The sequence below is a fragment of the Protopterus annectens genome, chromosome 8.part1 (assembly GCF_019279795.1).
Source record: "Protopterus annectens isolate FY-2018-M chromosome 8.part1, PAN1.0, whole genome shotgun sequence".
Classification (NCBI taxonomy): Eukaryota; Metazoa; Chordata; order Ceratodontiformes; family Protopteridae; genus Protopterus; species Protopterus annectens.
This window is the reverse complement of record NC_056742.1, coordinates 55927387-55949385: the sequence shown is the minus strand read 5'-3', so window position 1 is coordinate 55949385 and position 21999 is coordinate 55927387. Positions and strand designations below refer to the sequence as shown.

General features: G+C 35.8%; 1 protein-coding gene across 4 annotated transcripts in view; it reads right to left on the bottom strand.

Annotated features, from left to right (window-relative positions):
• Positions 1 to 21999, bottom strand: part of ZNF536 (zinc finger protein 536) — a 1745320-nt gene that overhangs the window by 1564518 nt on the left and 158803 nt on the right. Inside the window, exon 1 of one of the 4 annotated variants that reach the window (XM_044081672.1) lies at positions 3474 to 3552. The exons of the other annotated variants lie outside the window; for them this stretch is intronic. The gene's annotated coding sequence lies outside the window, so the exon portion shown is untranslated. Of the gene's footprint in view, positions 1 to 3473; positions 3553 to 21999 lie in introns of those variants that run through there. 4 annotated transcript variants of the gene reach the window in all.

Sequence of the window (21999 nt, the reverse complement as noted above, 5' to 3'; positions counted from 1 at the left end):
ATATATACACATAGATAAATAAATGTATATATATATATATATATATATATATATATATATAGAGAGAGAGAGAGATATTTACATATTATTTCATTGAACACTCATTTTTGTAGAAAAGTGTAGAAGTGTACAGAAAGTATGCGCAAGTGCCATTTCTTATCATGGGAGTTATTACGGAACTGAGCTTAGCAGAGAATGTTTGAATTGCATTGGCCAGCATCATGTTGTACCCCTAGATCTGTACATATCTGTGTTTCCTCTCCAGTACTGATTGACCGTGTGTAGTGTTTTTTTTCCCTCTCTACGGGTCTACAGACACAGAGTTAGTAAATATAAGTTAGTGGATGTATTTCTTGTGGTGAAAGTTTTCTATGAAATACATTTTCAGTGACATGAGTTTTCAGTGAAATGAGTTCGACCATTTAAGTTTCAGTGAAATGAAGATTCAGTATTTTGACATAGACCCATATGGTTTACTATTGAAATGTCAAACAGCACTACATCGACTGTGCTATAGTCGAACACGGAAGTTCGAAAATGGTAATGTCGACAACAAAAAACAATCTAGGACTGTGTTTTAACATGGGTCGAGGTAGGGGAGATGTTTGTAGTTCTGAATAATACTGAATACCTACCTCGACCCATTTTAAAACCATTCCTAGATTGTTTTTTTTGACGTCGACATTACTATTTTCGAACTTCCGTGTTCGACTATAGTACAGTCGATGTAGTGCCGTTCGACATTTCAATAGTAAACCGACATATATATATATATATATATATATATATATATATATTATATATATTGTTGTTGTGTCTTTTGGCTTTTCCCGGTTGGGGGTCGCCACAGCAGAACTCCGGTCCGCTAATGATTGGCAGTAGATTTTTACATGCTGAGTTGCCAGCCCTGATGCACAACCTTCAACGAAGGTATGCCCATTCACGCATGTCTCCACTCAGAAGATGCTCTTGCTGAGAATTGAACAGGACAGCATCTTACTGTGAGGCGACAATGCTACCGCAGCACCACCACCACATTAATAAGTCCAAATACCAGTGATAACAACCAAATAAAATAAAAACACAATAGTCCACTGTGTAGGGTGTCCAGATCCAAATATATACACAAAATGCTCTAAAAACTCAATTTAAAAACCATTTAAAATTCAGTTAAGTGCTTTCATCTACATTACAGACTTCATCAGAACACAATTGTAAATTCCATCCATCTTTAAATACTATCATAGACCAGTCAGCTCCAGAAGGTAATCAGTCAATTAATTCTTAATCATAAAAATACACATAGCTTAAAGTGCACTGTGCTTTCAATCAAACAAGATACCTTATTTGATTAATATACTATAAAAATAAATAAATATCCTTAAATAATTGCCCTAATGCAATATAAATAACAACAAATACATATAATCACATTTTCCTAATATAAATATAAATATAATGATATTAAAAACTATTAAGAAATGTTAAAAAGTTGTTATAAAGTATATGTCATTCCATAAAGGATTTTATGCTTTTGCTATATCTATATATAATTAAGCCTTTAGTTCCAAAATAGGCTTAATGGCTATACCATCATTTATTCCCGGATGTACTATTGAATTTAATAATATTTGCCATCTAGTTTCTCTTTCACCTAATTTCTTACTAATGCTACCCCCCCCCCCGGGGTTAACAAGTATATGTTCTAATATAGCAAGCTTAAACTCATCACAACAAGGGCTTTTGACTAGGTGTCTATATAACGCATTAGTTATATCTTCTTTCCTAATGCAATAAAAATGGTCATATATTCTGTTCCTTAGACACCTGTCAGTTTTCCCCACATAAAAACAAGAATATTTTGTACATTCAGCTAGGTAAACCACATGTTGTAGTTACATTAGGAAGAAATTAGGTGAAAGAGAAACTAGATGGCAAATATTATTAAATTCAACAGTACATCCGGGAATAAATGATGGTATATCCATTAAGCCTATATTGGAACTAAAGGCTTAATTATATACAGATATAGCAAAAGCATAAAATCCTTTATGGAATGACATATACTTTATAACAACTTTTTAATATTTCTTAATAGTTTTTAATATCATTATATTTATATTTATATTAGGAAAATGTGATTATATGTATTTGTTGTTATTTATATTTCATTAGGGCAATTATTTAATGATATTTATTTATTGTTATAGTATATTAATCAAATAAGGTATCTTGTTTTATTGAAAGCACAGTGCACTTTAAGCTATGTGTATTTATATGATTAAGAATTAATTGACTGATTACCTTGTGGAGCTGATTGGTTTATGATAGTATTTAAAGATGGATGGAATTTACAAATATGTTCTGATGAAGTCTATAACGTAGATGAAACCGCTTAACTGAATTTTAAATGGTTATTAAATTGAGTTTTTAGAGCATTTTGTGTATATATTTGGATCTGGACACCCTACACAGTGGACTATTGTGTTTTTATGTACATATATTACACACACACACACACACACACACACACACACACACACACACACACACACACACACACACATAGCTATGTATACGCATGTGCACGCGCGTGCACGCGCGTGTGTGTGTGTGTGTGTGTGTGTGTGTGTGTGTGTGTGTGTGATGATGTGTGCATTCCTGTTAATTTTTTTACAATATGACCTTAGCATCTTTGTTTCTTTGTTTTCTTCAGAAACTGATACTCCCTTTTCCTACATTTCTGATTGCAAACAGAGCTGCTACTACAGTACAAATGAGGGCAAATGAATTATTGTTTGATGATGTTCCACTTTCTTCACACAAAAGTAATCTGCTTCTACAAAAACATGTAAATTTTTAGTTGGAAAACCATAAAGCATTTCCAAAATACATTTTTCTGGAGCTTCATTTTAACAAAATGAATGCCTACAATGCTCAGACCATCATCTACTCAGCTGCGGTGCTACAACTTTGGAAATGAAATTCATAATGTAAGCTTGAAAATACATTATTGATTTTAGTATTACTAAATATCCTGAGATAAAAGACTGGCTGTATAATAAAAGCCAGTATAATTACACAGATGACCTTTACTATATGATTGAATGATTTCTGAATTTGAAATTCAGCATTCAACATGTGTATTTGATGACCACTTCCTTCTAGTTTTAAAGTATGTGTATGAGCCCAATAAATATCCATTAAACATAATGGACACTTGTCGCACTGTAATGTCAATGTGACACAATTAAGAAATTAAATTGCCAGAATGTTTTCTCTTCATTAGCAAAAGTAACACGCTTTAAACAAAATGTGTACTCTCACAATCATATTATATAATTTATTTGCAGGACACATAAAGGAAACATTTAAAAAATAAATAAATAAATATACACATACATATTCATGTACAAAAAAAATAAATATGCAAATTCATATTCATGTACAAAAATAAATACATAAATACGTACATATGTAAAAGAAACACAGTCTGATCCTGCAGCTCACCAAACCGTGTCACATAATAATGTCCACTGCTATACAAATGGCCACACCAATGCATTCTTTTTCCTCTGTGGGAGATAAAAGTGAGGTATGTTGAAATCTCCATATAAGCAATTAGTTTTTCAACTGATAAATGGAAATTATTCACCTTTCTTAAAAGTCCATTGTGTGGTAGTAATATTCCACTATTAGCCATGGATAAAGCTGAATTTATTAATTTCGGCAGGTGTTACACATTCATTTTCAGTCTTATTGCAAATGGCGCTAAGCATAGGTAAACCATTATTAACACACAGCCCATCATGGCATATTGCTATATCATTAACCACATATCATGCCAGAAGGTTCAAATCATTATTGCATTAATTAAACATCCATGAAATTATGGTCCCATATCATATTCTAATATGTATTATTATGAAATGTAAACAATGGCATTCCTTAATGCATGCTGTATGAGAAAATACCAAATACCTTTTCAGTGAAATCCATTTGACTATCGGTGCATGTCGGCACTTTATATATGCTTTACCCAATAGGTTTTTTTTTCAATGCAGAGCAGGCAAATGTGCACTTTTCATGTTAATCAGGCAATGTATGCAGTGGTTACACCTAGGATAGTTATGTTGATTATCTGACAAAATAGATACTATACTAAAGCTGGGGAGTGTAGTCCCATGTTATCTGAAACAGGAACGTACTTACTTGCATTTTATGTGAATCACTTTATCATGTCCTCTATAAAAATAAATTATGCAGTTTTTAAATATTACTGTGATTTTTCCTAAGTTTGGAATATTTTTAAACAACTTAAGCATGGCTTTGTCAATAGCATTAATGCAGACCTTTAATGTTTCAACAGAAAGGATACATTACTGTAGAAAAAATATCAGAAGACAAAGCAAAGGGGTCAACTAAATGTGCAGACTACAGAACTAATAGTAAAGTTTAGATTTGAATAACACTGTATTATAGAGCTATAAAGATTTTCTAAATTGCCCACCTTGCTGTATACAATAGGATTATCCATCTAAGCTATGTTTAAAATAGTTTAGCTTACAAATGCACTCAGACAAATTATCTGACTGTCTATCTATCTATCTGTCTATCTATCTATCTATCTATCTATCTATTTATTTTATTTATTTATTTTTATTTTACATTTGTTAACCGGGACAGTCCAGCTGGATACATGTCCATTTTCAGTGGAGGAACGGGGAGAAAAGCTCCAAAGAGACAATTTTACAGAACATACAGACAAACTTGGGTACATATTTCATCTAGATTCATTAGGGTATCTAGTTATTGACATTTATAGGTATAAACTACAGACAGATACAGTTTACAATAGTCAATAAACAGTTTTACATTGTTCATACTAACACTGTTACATGTATGTCATCATACCTCTGATGTGGTATATATGCAGGTAACAGATAGGACTCTAGTTTGGGACAATAGTTACAACAGTACTGGAGTGGATCAGGTATTAGTCTGGAGTTGAACAGAGACACAGCCATTTGTTGCTGAGGTAGTTGTAGATAGCTTTTTTAAATGTAGGTAGGGAGGTTATCAGGGATATGGATGTAGGCAGGGAGTTCCAGATTTTGGCCACATAAGAAGAGTAAAGGGAGTCACCAGCATGGTTGTTGGATCTAGTAAAAGCTAACTGCAATTTGTCAGTTGAGCGGAGTTGCCTAAGACAGGAATATTGTTGGACAATGTTAGATAGTGAAGGTGATATATTTTGTTGATAGAGTAGCTTGTGAGTAGTAACCAGCTGACTATAAATAAGTAAGTTTGGTAGTTCTAGCCAGGCGAATTGCTTTAGGTTTAGGCAGTGATGTGTTCTGTAGGAGCTGTTGTTGGCAAATTTGGCTATCTGATTATAGCAGGTTGTCATTTTATTGATTTCTGTTTTGGATAAGTCAAGATGGGTGTGGCCTATAGTAGTGTTGAGAGAAGGTGTGTACGTGCAATTGTAGTTCTAGCATTATGGGTCAGGAATGCTTTATGTTTGTAGAGGCTACCTAGTTTTTTGTTAGTATTTTTAATGGCCAGATTAATGTGTACATCAAATTTGAGCTTGTTGTCAATAGTAATACCTAGTAGTTTTGTCTGGGTTTCAGGTGATATGGGGGTACCGTTATTTGAGTGGATAGTAAAGGTGCAGGTGGGGGCAGTTATAGTTGAGGGATGAAATAGCAGGAGCTTGTTTTTTGGGGGGTTGAGTATCAAGCCATTCTCATTGAGCCATGTTTCTACTGAGTGAAAGTTATCCTGGGTCTTTTTGTGGAGGTCTGGTAAAGTAGGGGCACTATATATTATAGTTGAATCATCTGCGTAATGTTTAAGGCTTGAACTTTTTGCAACTGAGTGGAGATTATTTGTAAAAATTGAGAACAGCAAGGGGCCCAGCATAGATCCCTGAGGTACTCCAAGTGTTACAGGTAAGAGTGGAGACAAGTTATTATTCCATAGTACTGCCTGTTGTCTATTGTTGAGGCAGTTTTTAAACCAGGAAACTGATAAGTTATCTAAGCCTAGGTTTACAAGATGGGAGATTAGTTTTTCATGGTTAACCATATCAAATGCCTTTGATAGGTCTAGGAAGAGGGCTGAAGAAAGCTTACCATTATTCCTATTGTGATTAATGGTATCTATGAATGCTAGCAGTGCGGTGGTTGTGCTATGTCCTGGCCGAAACCCATGCTGTGTATGAGATATGAGCTCTTGATCAATAAGATGTGTCATTAATTGATGGTGAATACATTTTTCTAATATTTTAGCAACTGGGGAAAATATTGCTATTGGTCTGTAGTTAGATATGTCATAAGAATTTCCCCCTTTGTGTAGGGGTATGATATAGGCAGTTTTCCAGATCAAGGGTACTGAACCTTCTGAGATGGATTGGTTTATTAGGATTGAGACTGGTTTAGCTATTTCATTTGCTGCTAGTTTTAAGAAATCATTGGTGAGGGAATCTGCTCCTAGTGTTTTTGGTTTTAGTTGGGATAGTAATTTTCTTATATAGGAGGTTGAGGTGGGTTGTAGCTTAAATATGGAGCTGTTGTTAGGTTTGGGGGGGCACTTGTAGTATTTGTATAGGTTTGGTTTTGGGCAAGGGCAAGTACAGTCTCAGTAAAGAATGAGTTAAATGATTCAGCTATGTTTTCTTTTGTTAAGCCTGTTGTTGGGGGTGGGATAGTGGTTTTTCCAGGGTGTAGTAACCTGTTTAAGCCTGCCCAGAGCTTTTTTGGATTGTTTGAGTGTTGGGTTTGATGGGTTATAAAGTAATTTCTTTTATCTTGCATTACTAGTTTCTTAGTTAGATTTCTTTTCTGTTGGTATGCTTGCTGTGTTCCTGGGTTTTTGTTGGACCTCCAGAATGTCCAGGCTCTATTCCTTTCTTTTATTTTTTGCCTTGTTTCCCTTGTTAACCATGGAACTGTTTTGGATTTAACTCTGGTAGTTCTTGCGGGGGGCGTGCCTATTTAGTATCTCTAGGAAGGTAGAGTTAAAGTGTTTGATAGCTTTGTCTAGGGGTAGATAATACAGTTACGACCAGTTGTAGAGCTTTAGATCTTGTAAGAAGTTTGGTAAGTTGAAGTGTTTTTTGTTTCTTATTGTTTGGAGTATGGGGGTTTGGGGGTGGTGAGAGTTATATTTGAGTAGGAAGGTAGTTTGATGGTCGCTTAGTGAGTCAGGAAGGTATTTTGTTTAGTAAAATCCAGTCTAAAAGTGTTTCTCTTTTACTATTTTTGTCGAGTCTAGTGAGTTCTTTGATTAGTTGAGAGAAGGGAAGTATGTTGATATGATTAGTGGGAGCCTGGGAAGAGCATGTGAGCCAGTCAATATTAAAATCCCCTAATAGAATACTTTTTTGTGGCAAGGTTTGTGATAGGCATTGTAGTAAATTTTCCATGATGGGGATATTATTGCCTGGGGGGATATAACCTGTTACTAAGTTGATAGTTTTGTTGTTACCTATTTTGAGCTTAGTTAAGAGTATTTCTGCCTTGTCCAAGGGGGGTAATGTCAACTCAGTTTTAGCTATGGATAGTGTATTTTTATAAAATAGAGCAATGCCTCCACCTTTCTTCTTTAGTCTATCTTGCCGAAGGATACTGTATCCAGATGGTAGGATCTCTGTATCCTTGGTAATTGGTTTTAGCCATGTTTCTGTTAAACTGATTATATCTGGGAGAAATTGTGAGATTAGAGTATGAAGCTCGTGTATCTTTTTATTGATGCTCCTGATATTTAGATTTAGAAGGAGTAGACTATTTGCTGGTTTGGTATTGATTTGGGTTAGTTTGGGAGGTTGTGTATTAGTAGGAGGATTTGTATCATAAGGACCTGGGTTAGGGTGGATTTCTCCATCATTTAATAGTTCACATTGTTTTTTTTTTTGTAGTATTTTCACTATCTTTTACAGTAGTATTATGTATCTGTAGGTAATAACAAATGTGGGGTAGGTGTTGATGGGTTTAAGAAGGGTATAAGTAGTGGCAGTGGTGTTGAATAGGGTGGGGATTATCATTAGGGAGTATGTAGAAGGGATAGGAGAGATAATGGATGTGGATTTATGGCTGAAGGAAGAGTTGTTTTGTATTGAATAGTTGTAACAAGTGATGCGGTAGGTAAATGCTAGGAGGAGTAGTAGGGTCATTTGCTGGAGGAAGATATTCATAGTAATTGGCCTTGGTTAATTGACAGGAATGAATTGGAGTGATGTAATTAAATATATGAGGGTAGTAAGTTTGTGATTGGTAACAGGAAATGCAGAGGGTGGGAAGGATGTTGATTGGATGTAAGTTAATTGTGGGAGGGACTGGACAGATATAAGTGTAGTTGATGTGGGGGTGGGTGGAATTTGGGGGTAGGGTAGGGGAGTGGAGTGAGCCCGCAGGGCGAATGGAGCGGGTAGAGCCAAGTAGTGAAGTAAGAAGGCAGATCAGAGATTTGGAAGGTAAGTTCAAAGTAAGGTATACGAGGAGGTCAGGAGCTTACAAGTGGTGAGAAAGGAAGAAAGATAAGAATAAATTCAGAGAGACAAGGGTGAGTAAAGGTGGTACCTGAGGCAGGAATAAAACAACTTAGGTTTGAGGACTTGTTTTGTAAGAACAAAGTAACTGGTAGGTTGTGATGTTATACTGCCCTCTAGTGGTTATTCCTTGTAACATCAATAGTGATATCACGGGGGAGATTGAGAGAGTTGTAGGGAAAGAAGAGGAAACAATAGAAAGCCAGGGGGAGAGTTAGAGGTTAAATTAATGGATGGTATATAGGATAGTGAGTGGGAGACTATGGCTGCTGGTATTCCCGATAGGGACCACTCCCTTAAACTAATAAAAACAGGAATTAGTTGCAGTTGTAGGAGATAAGAAGCTGGTTACACATACTTTTTAACTACAGTTCCTGCTTCCTAGGCCAGTACAGCACAGGGACGACAGTGGTCCTTTTTCTGTACTGGGATGAGGTAGCAGAGTTTGATTATGAAGTCTACTGTTTCTGTAGGTCTTGACCAGCCCGAGTGGCACAGTATCTGGGGAGATTTACCCTGGCAGGAGGGTTACAGGTGCAAATACTACTACCAGGGATGCACAGCAGCCAGGAGTGGGGCTAGGGATTTCAAAATCTATCTGTCTATCTATCTATCTATCTATATATCTATCTATCTTTCAGTCAATTTATCTCCACTGAAGACCAGTTTAACACACTTCACAACCTCTTAGTGCATGAAATCTGGACAAAGCCTGACAAAATTGATGGACAAAGGTCCAGAAATTGGGACATATTTTAAATGTTGCTCTTATAAGCTTAGAAAATTGCTAGGGTAACTGGGGTTTTTTTTGAAACTCAAATGTATGCCATTATTTAGTGATTTCAAACTTCATATCATCCCAATGATTTGCCAGAAAACCACACATTTTATGAGGAACAGACCACAAATATGAGGTGAAAATCTAGACAGTTGATATATATATATATATATATATATATATGTATATATATATATATATATATATATATATATATATATATATATATATATATATATATATATATATATATATATATATATATATATATGTATATATATATATATATATATATATATATATATATATAAAACCATGTCATGTTTTCAATCTGTGTATATTCTGCAAAGTAAGCAGGTTGTCAGAATAATGGGGCAGAGCTTTAAATTGCAGCAAAATACTCATATTTATGGATTACTATCCTTTAGTTTTTTGTGAGTATGTGATTACAAATAAAACAAACAGAAAATAGTGTTTTAAGTAAACAAGGTTTTCTAAGAAGGCTGGACCTCCTGTGAAATAGGTTAGCCCTTACTGCTACCCAAGGATTATGGCCTCACCATCTGAGAATTACTGCTCTGGTCATTTTTCCATAGCATACTGTGAATCGATGTTTGACATCTGGGCTACTATCAAATCAGAGTTCATGGAATTAACTTATCAGAGTAGCAGTTCATTAAATATATAGCATAGCGCTATAAACAAGTTATTTATGTCTGTCTTCTCTGAGGCTGTGCAATCTCTGAGTTGGTCTTCATAACTTAGGGGTAATGAAGGATGCAAAAGGACTTGTCATTCTGCAAAAATACTTCCATACAGTGTATTACCATAAATTTTGATGAACTGTTGATTTGATAACATTTTTTCTAAAGTTCTTGATTTAATAGTTTGACCATTACTGCTTTATAGACTGTCTCTTTACAGTACAACCCTGCAATTTCCCACTTTGTCTGCTTGCTACAACTGACATCATGTCTTTTTTGAATGACTCCCTCTGATCCATGTTAGCGGGAGCAGTGTTTGAACAAGTAATGAATGCTCAGGTGTGTACATAATACAGCAGCTGCAGTAGCTACTCCATACATGAATCATAACTCTGGCTCCATGCATTGATAGTATGTGGAGAGCAAATGACACTGATGTTGGTTTACATGTAAAGGTGACATTGCTACATGCAACCCTTCCAAACTTATATACATATTCACTCTGAGAGTTCACAACAATGCAGGAAATAATAAATCACTCTTAACCTCACTATTGCTTGATTGCATAAACTGCCATTAAAAAATGCATAAATACAAGTAAAACTGCAACCTCACACAAATTAAAGCCCCTCAACAACCAAAACAAAATCACCCACATACTACTCTTGTTCTGTACTGCAAATCACAAGGCTCTGACAGCCTATACTTTGAAATCACCATGTACTGTATAATCATATTATTCAGTTTAATAAAATACTGCATTCTATGCCTGTTTTTCTTTAACTGCATTAGACCTGTGTTTGCTTCTTAGCCTCACATTTACCTACACATTATATAAATATAAGACTCATCTAGTCTGAATGTGTACGTAAGTGCAGTGAACACTAAATAGCATATGCTGTATGCAACCAACCAGGTCATGGTTAAAAAATGTACTTGCATCAGTCCACCCAGAGGGTTACCAAATATTTAAAAAATGTATGAACAGTAGACAGCTGAATAACTGTACCTGTGAAATATGAATGAAAATCCAACTTCTGTGGGAACCTCCATAACATAGTATATCGTGTAGACCCTAACTAATGTTCACTGTTAAATAAGTTATAAGATGCTAAAAGTTCACAGGGGCTACCTAGATGTCCACTTTAGGTAAAAGTCTAAACACTTAGCTAAGTTTCTCTTTCAAACTACAGCACAAAGATTAGTGTAATTAAGCTTCAGTTTCATGGTACTGTCCACCTTGGTGACAATAATGCAAATGAATTCCTATAAGAGATGGACATAATTATCTGTCTCTGGTGGTGATACGATTCACTGCCCTGAAAAGTTACCTTCCTAGTCTTTAGCAACATGAAAACAACAAAAACTGCTAGTGCACTCAGCCATCACAAGTAACATTTCCAGAAGAAATCCTTGAATGAAATTAAGTGCAAACTGCCACACCACTACAGACAACTGTAATAGGTGTGACTGAGGTAACAACTAAATGAAAGAACAGAAAAGTGAAGCAGAGGAATGAATTCTATTGAAAAATATGTTATGTACATATGATCAGATCAATGGGAGTATGATTAAGAAACTATTGGAAAACAGAAGCAAAGACCCAGCAGTGTGTAAATCTTTACTTATGTATCACGTCTCATTCCCTGGCTTTTTCACAATTTGCATTCAATAACTCTTTGTTCTACTTGAGTTTTTAATGGTTAAATAACTGAACAAAATACAATGACAAGACATGATATTACAAACATAAAAAAGAAATTTGATTTGTGCTTTAGAAAAATAGTAATCTTTCCTTTCAACTAAAATATTCTGGGAAGCACTGAATTCTGTAGATGTGAATAGGATGTTGGTACATGTTTTAGTAAAGTAATATAATGGCACACTATTATTAGATCACATTAATCATCGCCGTGCCAAAGGCGCTGACAGCATTACTGAAAAGGATTGAAAGGGCTGGTAATGGATATAAATTACCCATTGTGTGATAAAAGGATTTTACTAAGAAGGTAAGAATACAAAAAGAAAATTTCTAACATAGGTGTTGTATAATAAATACTCCAAATAAGACTTTCCATCTGGCTGCATGGTATCTGCGACATCACATGTTAAATTCCTCAGAAATAAAATGATGATAAATAATGGTTTACATTTCATCAGGGCTGATGCATACCAGGAAGCTACTTCAAAGGATTAATGCTACTATCTTTTCAGAGAACACAGACTCTGAGATAACCTTTGTCAAAAACAAATTTTTCTTTTTTTTATCAGCAAACATTAACTTTTTTAATATAAATCTGAAATGTGCAAGGTCTCTGTACAAACTCTTTTCATGACATATGCAACTGCATTCTTATTCTTATGTTATATGAATGCCTTCAATTATATGTAAATTACCTTGAAAAATAAAGGTGGGCTATAACTACAAAATTAGTTAAAACGGAGAGTTTATCATATCCCTGTTAAACAAAATGGTTGAGGTGACTGGTAATGCATTACCACACTTTCTTTCCAGCAACTTGAATCAGGGATAAAGTGCTTTAACAAAAGATTTGTTTTGTAATGACTAAACATTGCTGAACACTTTATTGAAAAGTGCATGAAAATAGACATTGCAGGTGTTAGACCACTAAAGGGTTTTTCTTAGCTCTGTATTTTGAAGGTTTGGAACTAAAAAAATGCAATACACAGATAAATGGATAAGAAAGGAATGACAGAATAGCCCTGAATGACTCACTTGTGTACTTTGTTATAATTAAATGTCTCAAGCTACATGCATATAAACTGTTATAAACTTTAAAAAGTTATACATTAACATACAGCATAGAGATACCACCCCATCGACAGTGTGAGTAGTTTAGCTAGTCCATGACAGAATTCATGTCTAATCAACACTGACAGCTACAGACCTTTATACTTAATAACTAGTAAAAAGAGGTCTATATTACAAGATCAAAACTTTAGTTGATCGGTTAACTAAAGATCGAGCTTGTAATATTGAAACCTAAAAATCTCGAATGGCCGATTTAACCCAGGGAAACACTTCCCTTGGCCGCATAAAAAAAACCTTTAAATCCCAAATCAAGTGGGGAGAAAAGGGCATAATCCACATAATGGTCAAGGGAAGTGTTTCCCTGGGTTAAATCGGCCGTTCGAGATTTTTAGGTTTCGATATTACAAGATCGATCTTTAGTTATTCGATTAACTAAAGTTTCGATCTTGTAAAATAGACCCAGTAAAAAGTTGCAACAAACAGAAATAATCACTAAAATGATGTGCACAGATTATTTGCTTTGAGTTGTCAGAGTACACTGAGGTTATATACTATACAAATAACAGTGAACACCTCTACTGCATATGCATCAAAATACCAACTGAGTTAACAACTTATACCTTAGTTATTTACTTATTCTGGCATCTGCATCATGACGCGTGGTGATAACACTCAAAGAAACAGTGTTAACATGGCTAACTTTTTATCTGAAATATTTCAGTGCTTAGAATTTGCCTTGGATGATTTCTTAATTCTATTGTATTTCTTGGCTGGACTCTAAAAAGAAAAGGAAATTATATACTTACAATAAAAAATACAAAGCATGATTTATAAGTACTAACAATTAAAAGAAAATCAAAAAAAAAAACAAAGCTCTATATAAGAGTGTATCCATCCTCTGCAACCAACGGGACTAAGGCTGCAGGCATTAGTACTTCCTGGAAAACCAAACTCTTCCATATGGCTGTACACCTCTGTCTGCCCACTCTATAATGCATTGTACTACTCTCTCTCACTAGATCTGGACTGATAAATAGAAACATATAGACATAGATACAGCTATAGCTACATAGATATAGATACATAGATATATCTATAGAAATATAGATAGATAGATAGATAGATAGGTAAGTCCAGTGTCGCTCGTCCAGTCAGGATAATACAGACAAACAGTTGTGGGTTCAGTCCAAACAGCTTTATTATATACAAACACATCAGGACTGAGGTTTAGTAACTTAAACTTAAATGAACTTATAAACAGATAGACTACTGCACTCATATACGTTAACACTATGGCTGTTCTCTCAAAATGGCACTGCTGGCTGCCTGCACGTGTTCTCTATTTATACGCACATGCCCTCACTTTGAAATGCTTCTTAAAGTTACAACACATGATGTGTTCTACACCCAGCAATCCAATAGCTGAAAAATGTTTCTTTAATAACGAAGTTTCAGAAGCACAGATCAAAATCTTTTGCCCAACAGCAGACCAAGGTTTTGCTAGAGTTAGCTACAGCTAGGTAGCAAGAAAAGCATCTTGCAAGTAAATAACTGTAATTCTGCTATACTCAAAGGGTATGGGACTACATCTCGTAACATAAGTCTCAAGAAAATCCCCATGTTTTGCAAACTTTCAACAAAGTTTCAGAATCAGTCTTAGCTTTAGTAAAAGTTAGAGATGGCAGGCAAATACATTTTAATGGAAGTATAGTAATCTATCTGCTAGATAACCTAGTAATGCAGGAGTGGCAGCAGAAAGGGGGGATTTATACACTTCATCTAGCCCTCACAAAGAAGCATGCCCATTTGTCCTGTTAACTTTCCTCTTGCTTCTCTTTTATGGTGACAATATAAAACCACGCATCTGAAAAAAATGAATTACTAGCAAGTATTGGAAGGAGGTACATGGGGAGCCATACAGATTCAATATTTGGATGAGATTTGTCTGATGGATTGGATGGCACTGCTCACATGGGATACATGTAGTAGAGCTTCACAAACATGTGAGGCAGAAGAGAACTACATCTTGAAGAGCCTGGAAGGTGCATAAGAGTGACTTCGGCTTAGTGAAGTTTTGCCTTCAGAATGAATTTTATCATCAGAAGAAACTGATAAAAGCATGGAGAAGGCCAGTTGACCACCTGTGGGCTAGAACATCCCTTAGGAGTTGCCCCATTGATGGAATAATGACCCAGCATAAACTATTTGCCAAGGAGGTAAACACATTGCAGCCAGGTTCACCATTTTCAGAACATCTTACCACTAAGGTGCTGAGGTATTACACATGAGCTAGTAGCAGGTAAATGCAGTGCTTTTCATTTTTAGCAGTTCAACAGGTACTATAGTTAGTTCTGATGCTGGGACATCAGAAAACTGTGAGCTGCATTCCAGAAGCAGGTGCTCTTAATCATTTTCCCTTAGTGATGCCGCAGTGCAAAGTATGAAGGGCTGCTGCATTCCTGAGAGTGTTGTCCTTTGGATAAGATGTAAAACGGAGGTCCCACCTGCCTAAGGTGGTGGTAGCTCAGATGGATATTAAAGATTCCAGGCACTATTTACTAAAACACGTTATTTGCATATCGACATAAGTTGTTATCATTCAATGTTTTACATATTTATATTTATATTTTGGCACTTCTCTTCATTTCTGCTTTATCCCTCCTTTATTTCTGGCAGATCCAGTAATAACCTTTAACTAGCTCCTTCAACACCCACTGTTTATTATACAATAATCCTAATATTTCCAAAAAACATAAGGAACTCATAAGTAGGTCATAATACTATACATTGCCATAGCCAACCCTACATTTTTTAAATATTCTATTTTATAATCCCTTACCATCTTTTCCTCAACATTATTTTACTTTTTTCCTTACATTTTATAACCACATGATCACTTCTTCAGCATGCTATCACTCAGCTTTATATAATCTTTTTATCTATATGTAAAACGTTGAATGATAACAACTTATGTCTATATGCAAATAACGTGTGTTAGTAAATAGTGCCTGGAATCTTTAATATCCATCTGAGCTAGCACCACCTATGAACTTATGAACCTAAACATCTCTGCAAACCGAACAGTCAGTATTCTCCTTATGAGAACAATGAATAGACCTTTGTAATGTGTTGCATTTGTATCAATTTCATTCAAATCATATACACTTTATGTATGTTGGGCCTGTTCCCTTTAACAAATATGTAATGTAATTTTCTTATGTTTCTGATATATACATATCTATATATACACTATAAGGACAAGACAGCGCACACCATCTACCTTGACCTAGCCAAAGCCTTTGACACTATTCCTCACTCGGGCATAATTGATCAACTCTCCCAGCTAAGCATCAACCCATATGTTACCAGCTGGGTAGCTAACTGGCTCACTGATAGAACCCACTCAATCAAAATAGGGGAAGCCACCTCAACCAGTAAACCTGTAACAAATGGCATACCACATGGATCAGTCTTGAGGCCTCGACTGTTTGGGATATACTTTTCTGAGGTGCAAGCCAAAACCAGTGGTCTGTGGCTGACCAAGTCTGCAGATGACTGCATGCTGGTCACTGTCATAAATTCCCCTAGTGATGTGAACATCCTCAAAGAGGCCCTTAATCAAACTAATGACTAGTGTCAGAAGCATGGCCTCAAACTGAATGCCAAGAAATGCATCACTATCCCCTTTGGAGAAAATGGTGTCCTCACTAATTATCACATTAATAACAATGTACTAAGCACAGTTGTGAGGGACTTGGGCACCCAGGTTGATAGCAACCTGACTTTTGACCACAATGTTGCCTCCATTGTACGGAAGGCTTTCTACATGGCCCACCTCATAAGTAAGGGTATTTCATCCAGGAACAAGGAGGTCATAACATCCCTGTACTCCTCCCTTATTAGACCCATTATCGCGTACAATGCCCCCTTGGGGTTGTACCTTGCCAAGCACATGCAGCAGTTGGAGAGACCACAAAGGTTCCGGACCAGCAAAATACAGGGTCTCAAACACCTATCCTACACAGATAAGCTAAAAGCCCTGTCCCTCTACTCAGTTTCAAACAGACTGCTCACAGGTGACCTGTGTCTGGCATACAAGGCTGTCTCAGACTTAGTCTTGATGGAGTTGCTGCATAACCGTAAGTCAAACTCCACTCATGCAACCCACATGCAAGGTCTCATCCTGGTCTGTGACATTAATAGAACTTGTGGCAGGATAGATTTGTGTTCCAATGACTCCCCCATCTGTGGAATAAACGTACTCTCCATGTCAAGCAGAGTATCTCACTAGCCCTCTTTAAGAGGAATCTGGAAGATTGGATAGGAAACAGAAAATACACCCCTGGGATCTCACCTGTGTCCCTGCTGGACAGGGAAAACGGGTGCTGACTTTGTAGGAACATGGGTGAAATTCTTGGCTAGGCTTATAAAGGCTACTGGGCCAATAACCTAGTATCATCCTATGAACCTATGAACATATGTATATAACACTCTTTAGATATACTTGTTATTCCCATGAATGTTAGTAAGTGATGGTTTTATATTGTGTTTATCTGTGTAGTGCTATGTTATGATAACTTGCTCTATGCAGCTCTATATATACACTATATTACTATATTTTCTATTAGTATACCTCCTGCTAACCTACTTTCAGCTTGCATGCATAAACTTTTTTACCATCTTTCTATTCTTATACTTTCCCCATATTCTCTTGCTCTGTCTCACTGTGGTCCTTCCTCCATCTCTTTTTTGTTGCTTCAATGTAATATGACAGTTTAGCAGAGCTTTTCTCTTTTCTTTCCTTTCAGAGCTTGTGATCACTACATCTGACCAAGATTTTGCTGAAGCTGTGCCACAAGGGCTAACTCTCAAATATTTTTACTGAGAATTTTGTTGCGGTACAATGTAATCAAATTTAACTTGATGAGCCTTGCTGTGTATTACTTCTTCTAGTCTAATACATGCCTGCCTGTGCTGGAAATTAGGTTGGAACATTCCCTCCCTCTGAAAGAATTGTCCTTATTACGTTGTATATGCCAGTTACTTAGTCTTCCTGTCTGACAGGTTTCTACACACAAGAAATGAAAGAAAACCTGTTCTACTTTGTATTTCTCTGCTAATTGCTTTATATTGGCTATAGACTGATTACTCTCTTGTTATATTTTGAGATGAGGGTAGAAGGCCACTATGCTTGGCTTAGCTTAACTTCCCTACCCCCAATTCCCAATCACCCCCTCTTACTCAAATATTATACTTACTACATGCAGATTACCCTTGTGAGTCCTATTCCATAACCCTCCTAAACAATCTTATTACTATATACAAACACCCCTGTTTCTTTTTACTTAATTTTCAACTTCCAATTATAATCTTTTAGCATCATTCTCAACTGCTTTTCTCCCTTTCACACTACTTTGCACTATATGCATTCACAGCGACACCCCTTCTTAACATCACCTGCCTGCTGTACACTACATCTTATACTTTTCCCAAATATACCCTCACTTGTTCCTGTTTTACCTAAATTCTTATACTCTAGCCTTTTAAACCCTCATATTCCTTTCACTCCAGAGAAGATTCAAGACCAACTTCTTCCTTCATAGAAAATACTTCTTTCCTACCTACCCTCTAGCATCTTTCAGGCTCCACCACCACTAAATATCCTTCAACCTGCAACTTCTTTTTCTTTCTTGATCCCTACTTCCACTCTACCTGCCAACTATAACGTACAAATCCCTTTATTTAATCATGCTACTACCAGAACATGTTTCATCCTACCATGGCTCTATAATAGCTCTCAACATTATCTCCAAATCTGTCCCAGTTACCTATTCATAGATCCTCCCTATACTCTCCACACATTGCAACAAACATATTCAATGATAGTCCTTTCCTTTACTGCAAATATGAATTAATTAACTGTATTTCAACTCAAACCAAAACAAATTAAGTGGAAAAAATACTATCCAAAAAAGCAAGTATCAGTAATTCCCCCAAATACTAAAATCCTTCTGGTAGAAGACATTCACCCTAATCCTGCACCACCTATCACAATGAACATCAATATAGTTTTTCTTCCACACCTTACTCTACGCTACAACTGTCAACCCCCAACCCCTGTAATCTAACTTTTGCTGCCATAAATGTTAGAAGCAAAAGAAATAAAATCGCTGACCTTCATGCCTGATTACCCGGCACAGATCTGATATGCTCATAGTAACTGAAACCTGGTGAAAACCCAGCATAAATGACTCTGAAATTACTCCTTCTGGTCATGATATCATCCATAATGATGGTATAAAGAGGAACAGTGGTGGAATAGCTTTAATATATCCCAACAACTGCCACATTTCCTCTTACAATAAACCAATATTAAAATTCAATTCAGCAGAAGTTTGTATAACTTTCCCGAAATTAAACAGTTATAAGCAAATATGTATTGCTGTTCTTTACATCCATTCTTGTGACACTACAACTATACTGAAAGATATTCTGCATCAGATATCCATAACAATTCCACAGGAAATAATACTACTAGGTGATATGATTGTCAGTTGATTGGACATAAACTCTAACTTCCCTACATCTATTGTGAACTTAATTGGTTTCACACAACTAATTAATAGCTCCATATATTACAGCAAGACAATATATACAACCAGGCAATTCATATCTCCACTTAAACAGCATGCTTATAAACCAACGCACAAACTTTCCAAGTTTAACCCAGACATGTTCATTACTAACCTACTATCTATTAACTGAAACTTCCTAAAAATCCTCCCCTTAGATGATGCTCTAAATGAATTCAGTACAACTTTACTGAATATCCTAGATAGCCTTGCACCTCTTAGAAGGAAGAGACTCAAAACAAATACAATTTGGGTATACAAAAATTGTAGAATGCTAATGCAGGAGAGAGAAAAGCATAGAAAGAATGGAAAAAAATAGTACTAAAAGCAAATTAATGGAGACAAAAATATACCATTATGACTTTCAGAATAATAGTAAACACAACACTAAAAAATTCTGGACAGCCATTAATGAAATCTTATATCCCGGCCCTGAATTCAACCCTAACTCTCTTCCAATAAATCAACGCTAGAAACCACAATGCAATTCAGCTTTTATTTCATAGATACTATAGCATCCCTAGCCAAGGATTCCCTAACATCCAATTCTAACCCTGCCTAACACCCACATATCACCACATTCATTTTCACCATCAAACCTGTGCCCACATCCTATAGAAAACTACTCTTAAAAAACTCAAACCATGCTCCATTCCTGCTATTCACCTTCCAGGTGAATACATTAAAAATACAGCATTGCCTTCCCTGTCTCTGACCTTATAAATAGGTCAGTCCAGAAATCCCACCTTCCCTTTCTCTGGAAAAAGTCACATATTATCTCTCTGCACAAATAAGTAAATTCAACAGACATTACTAACTTTTGACTTATAGCAATCTTATCACCTCCCCCAAAATACTTGGAAAAATATATTCAAAAACAACTGCTAAACTATCTCCTGTATGAAAAACTGCTATACCCCACAAAACATGGTTTCCATCCTTCCCATAGTACTAACATTGCACTTCTAACCAACATTGATACTGTTAATAAAGCTAGAGATAATAATAAACTAGTCTACTCCTCATTTCTAGAATTCTCTAATGCCTTCAACACAGTTTGTCACAGAAAACTTCTGCTTCGAATGTCCTCATTAGGTGTCTCTCAGACCAACCTTCTATGGTTCAAAAGCTACCTACCCAGTAGGTATCAGTCAGTAAAATGTCCCTCCATGCTTTCCCCAGACCTCCCAGTCACCACTGGTGTAACACAATGTTCTATCCTTGGTCTAGTCCTGTTTAACATTCTCACCAACAACCGCCACACATCCCCATAACAGGCCTTTCTAATACTATACACAGATGACTCCACACTCATGTGCACATCTAATAACATGCCACACATCCAAGAAATTATTCATGAAGCTTTGATAGCAAATGAAACATGGCTTTGTAACTCACAACACATGCTCAACCCTAAAAAAAGAAACTATTACTTTTCCCCAAATCCCTCTCCTATGAAAACACAAAATGTAAAGTCTTCTCTCTTGATACCATCTGTTTGCACAGCACTAAGTAACATTCTATTAAACTATGTTCCTAATCAATCATTAGGATCCACTGACCAAAAACTTGTCTGTCCACAAATCTATCAAATCTGCTGGGCATTGTCTGTACTCAAATCATGTTGCTAAGGCCTCATCTGTATTCATCAGGTCAATACCGTCCCTCCCATCCTTCAAATCCATTCTGAAAGACTTCCTAGTCAAAAGCTGGCTCTATTCTTGCTCAGCACCAGGATAAACTGTATCCCTAAATATGAACAAGTACCAATTCATAACTTACATCTCCTTACTCTCCCTTCTTCACTAACTTCCTTACTTCTATCAACTTTCCTCCCCAGCTTTCTCTCTAAATATACGATAATCCTGCTTTTCTGTCACTTCATATTGAAATTCCTGTTTGTATCATACCAATTTACCATCAATTTCTCTATAAACTGACTAAAATGTATCTAAATATTAAATTATGGTCATGTAACTTGTATCTATTCTTAACCAATGTTTTATGTCTAATTTGGTATAATTATTTAAACTGTATGCTTTTATATTACCTTTAAACAATGTAAAATTATTGTTCTTAAAATGTTTTGTAATACTTTAGAAATTTTTTCCCCAGGCCTCAGCTGAAAATGGGCTCCAACCCAGTTGGACTTTCCCAGTAATAAAATGCCAATAATAAATACATTTCATATTTCCATTTACTGACAATTTATCTATATATAATCTATCGATATCTGCAATAAAGTTTGCCCAGCCATATATTTCTTGAATTCTTTTATTCCCTTTAAAAACACATTTTTATTCTTTCAAACCTTTTCATGCAACCAGCAATAGAAAAAAGTATTTCAATTTTTTTGTACCAGTCTTTTTACTTTTCTTCCAGACTCATCATATTTATCTTCAGTTATATTATGGTATTTTGGTAGAGTCTCATTCCACATACCTCATAATTCTCCTTTTCCTAAGGCTAATTAGCTCTGTGCTATCTGTGACTAAGGGAAATATTGTCAGCCCAGCTATTTGGAATTTTGTAATTGGTTATGTGCCATTTGTGACTGT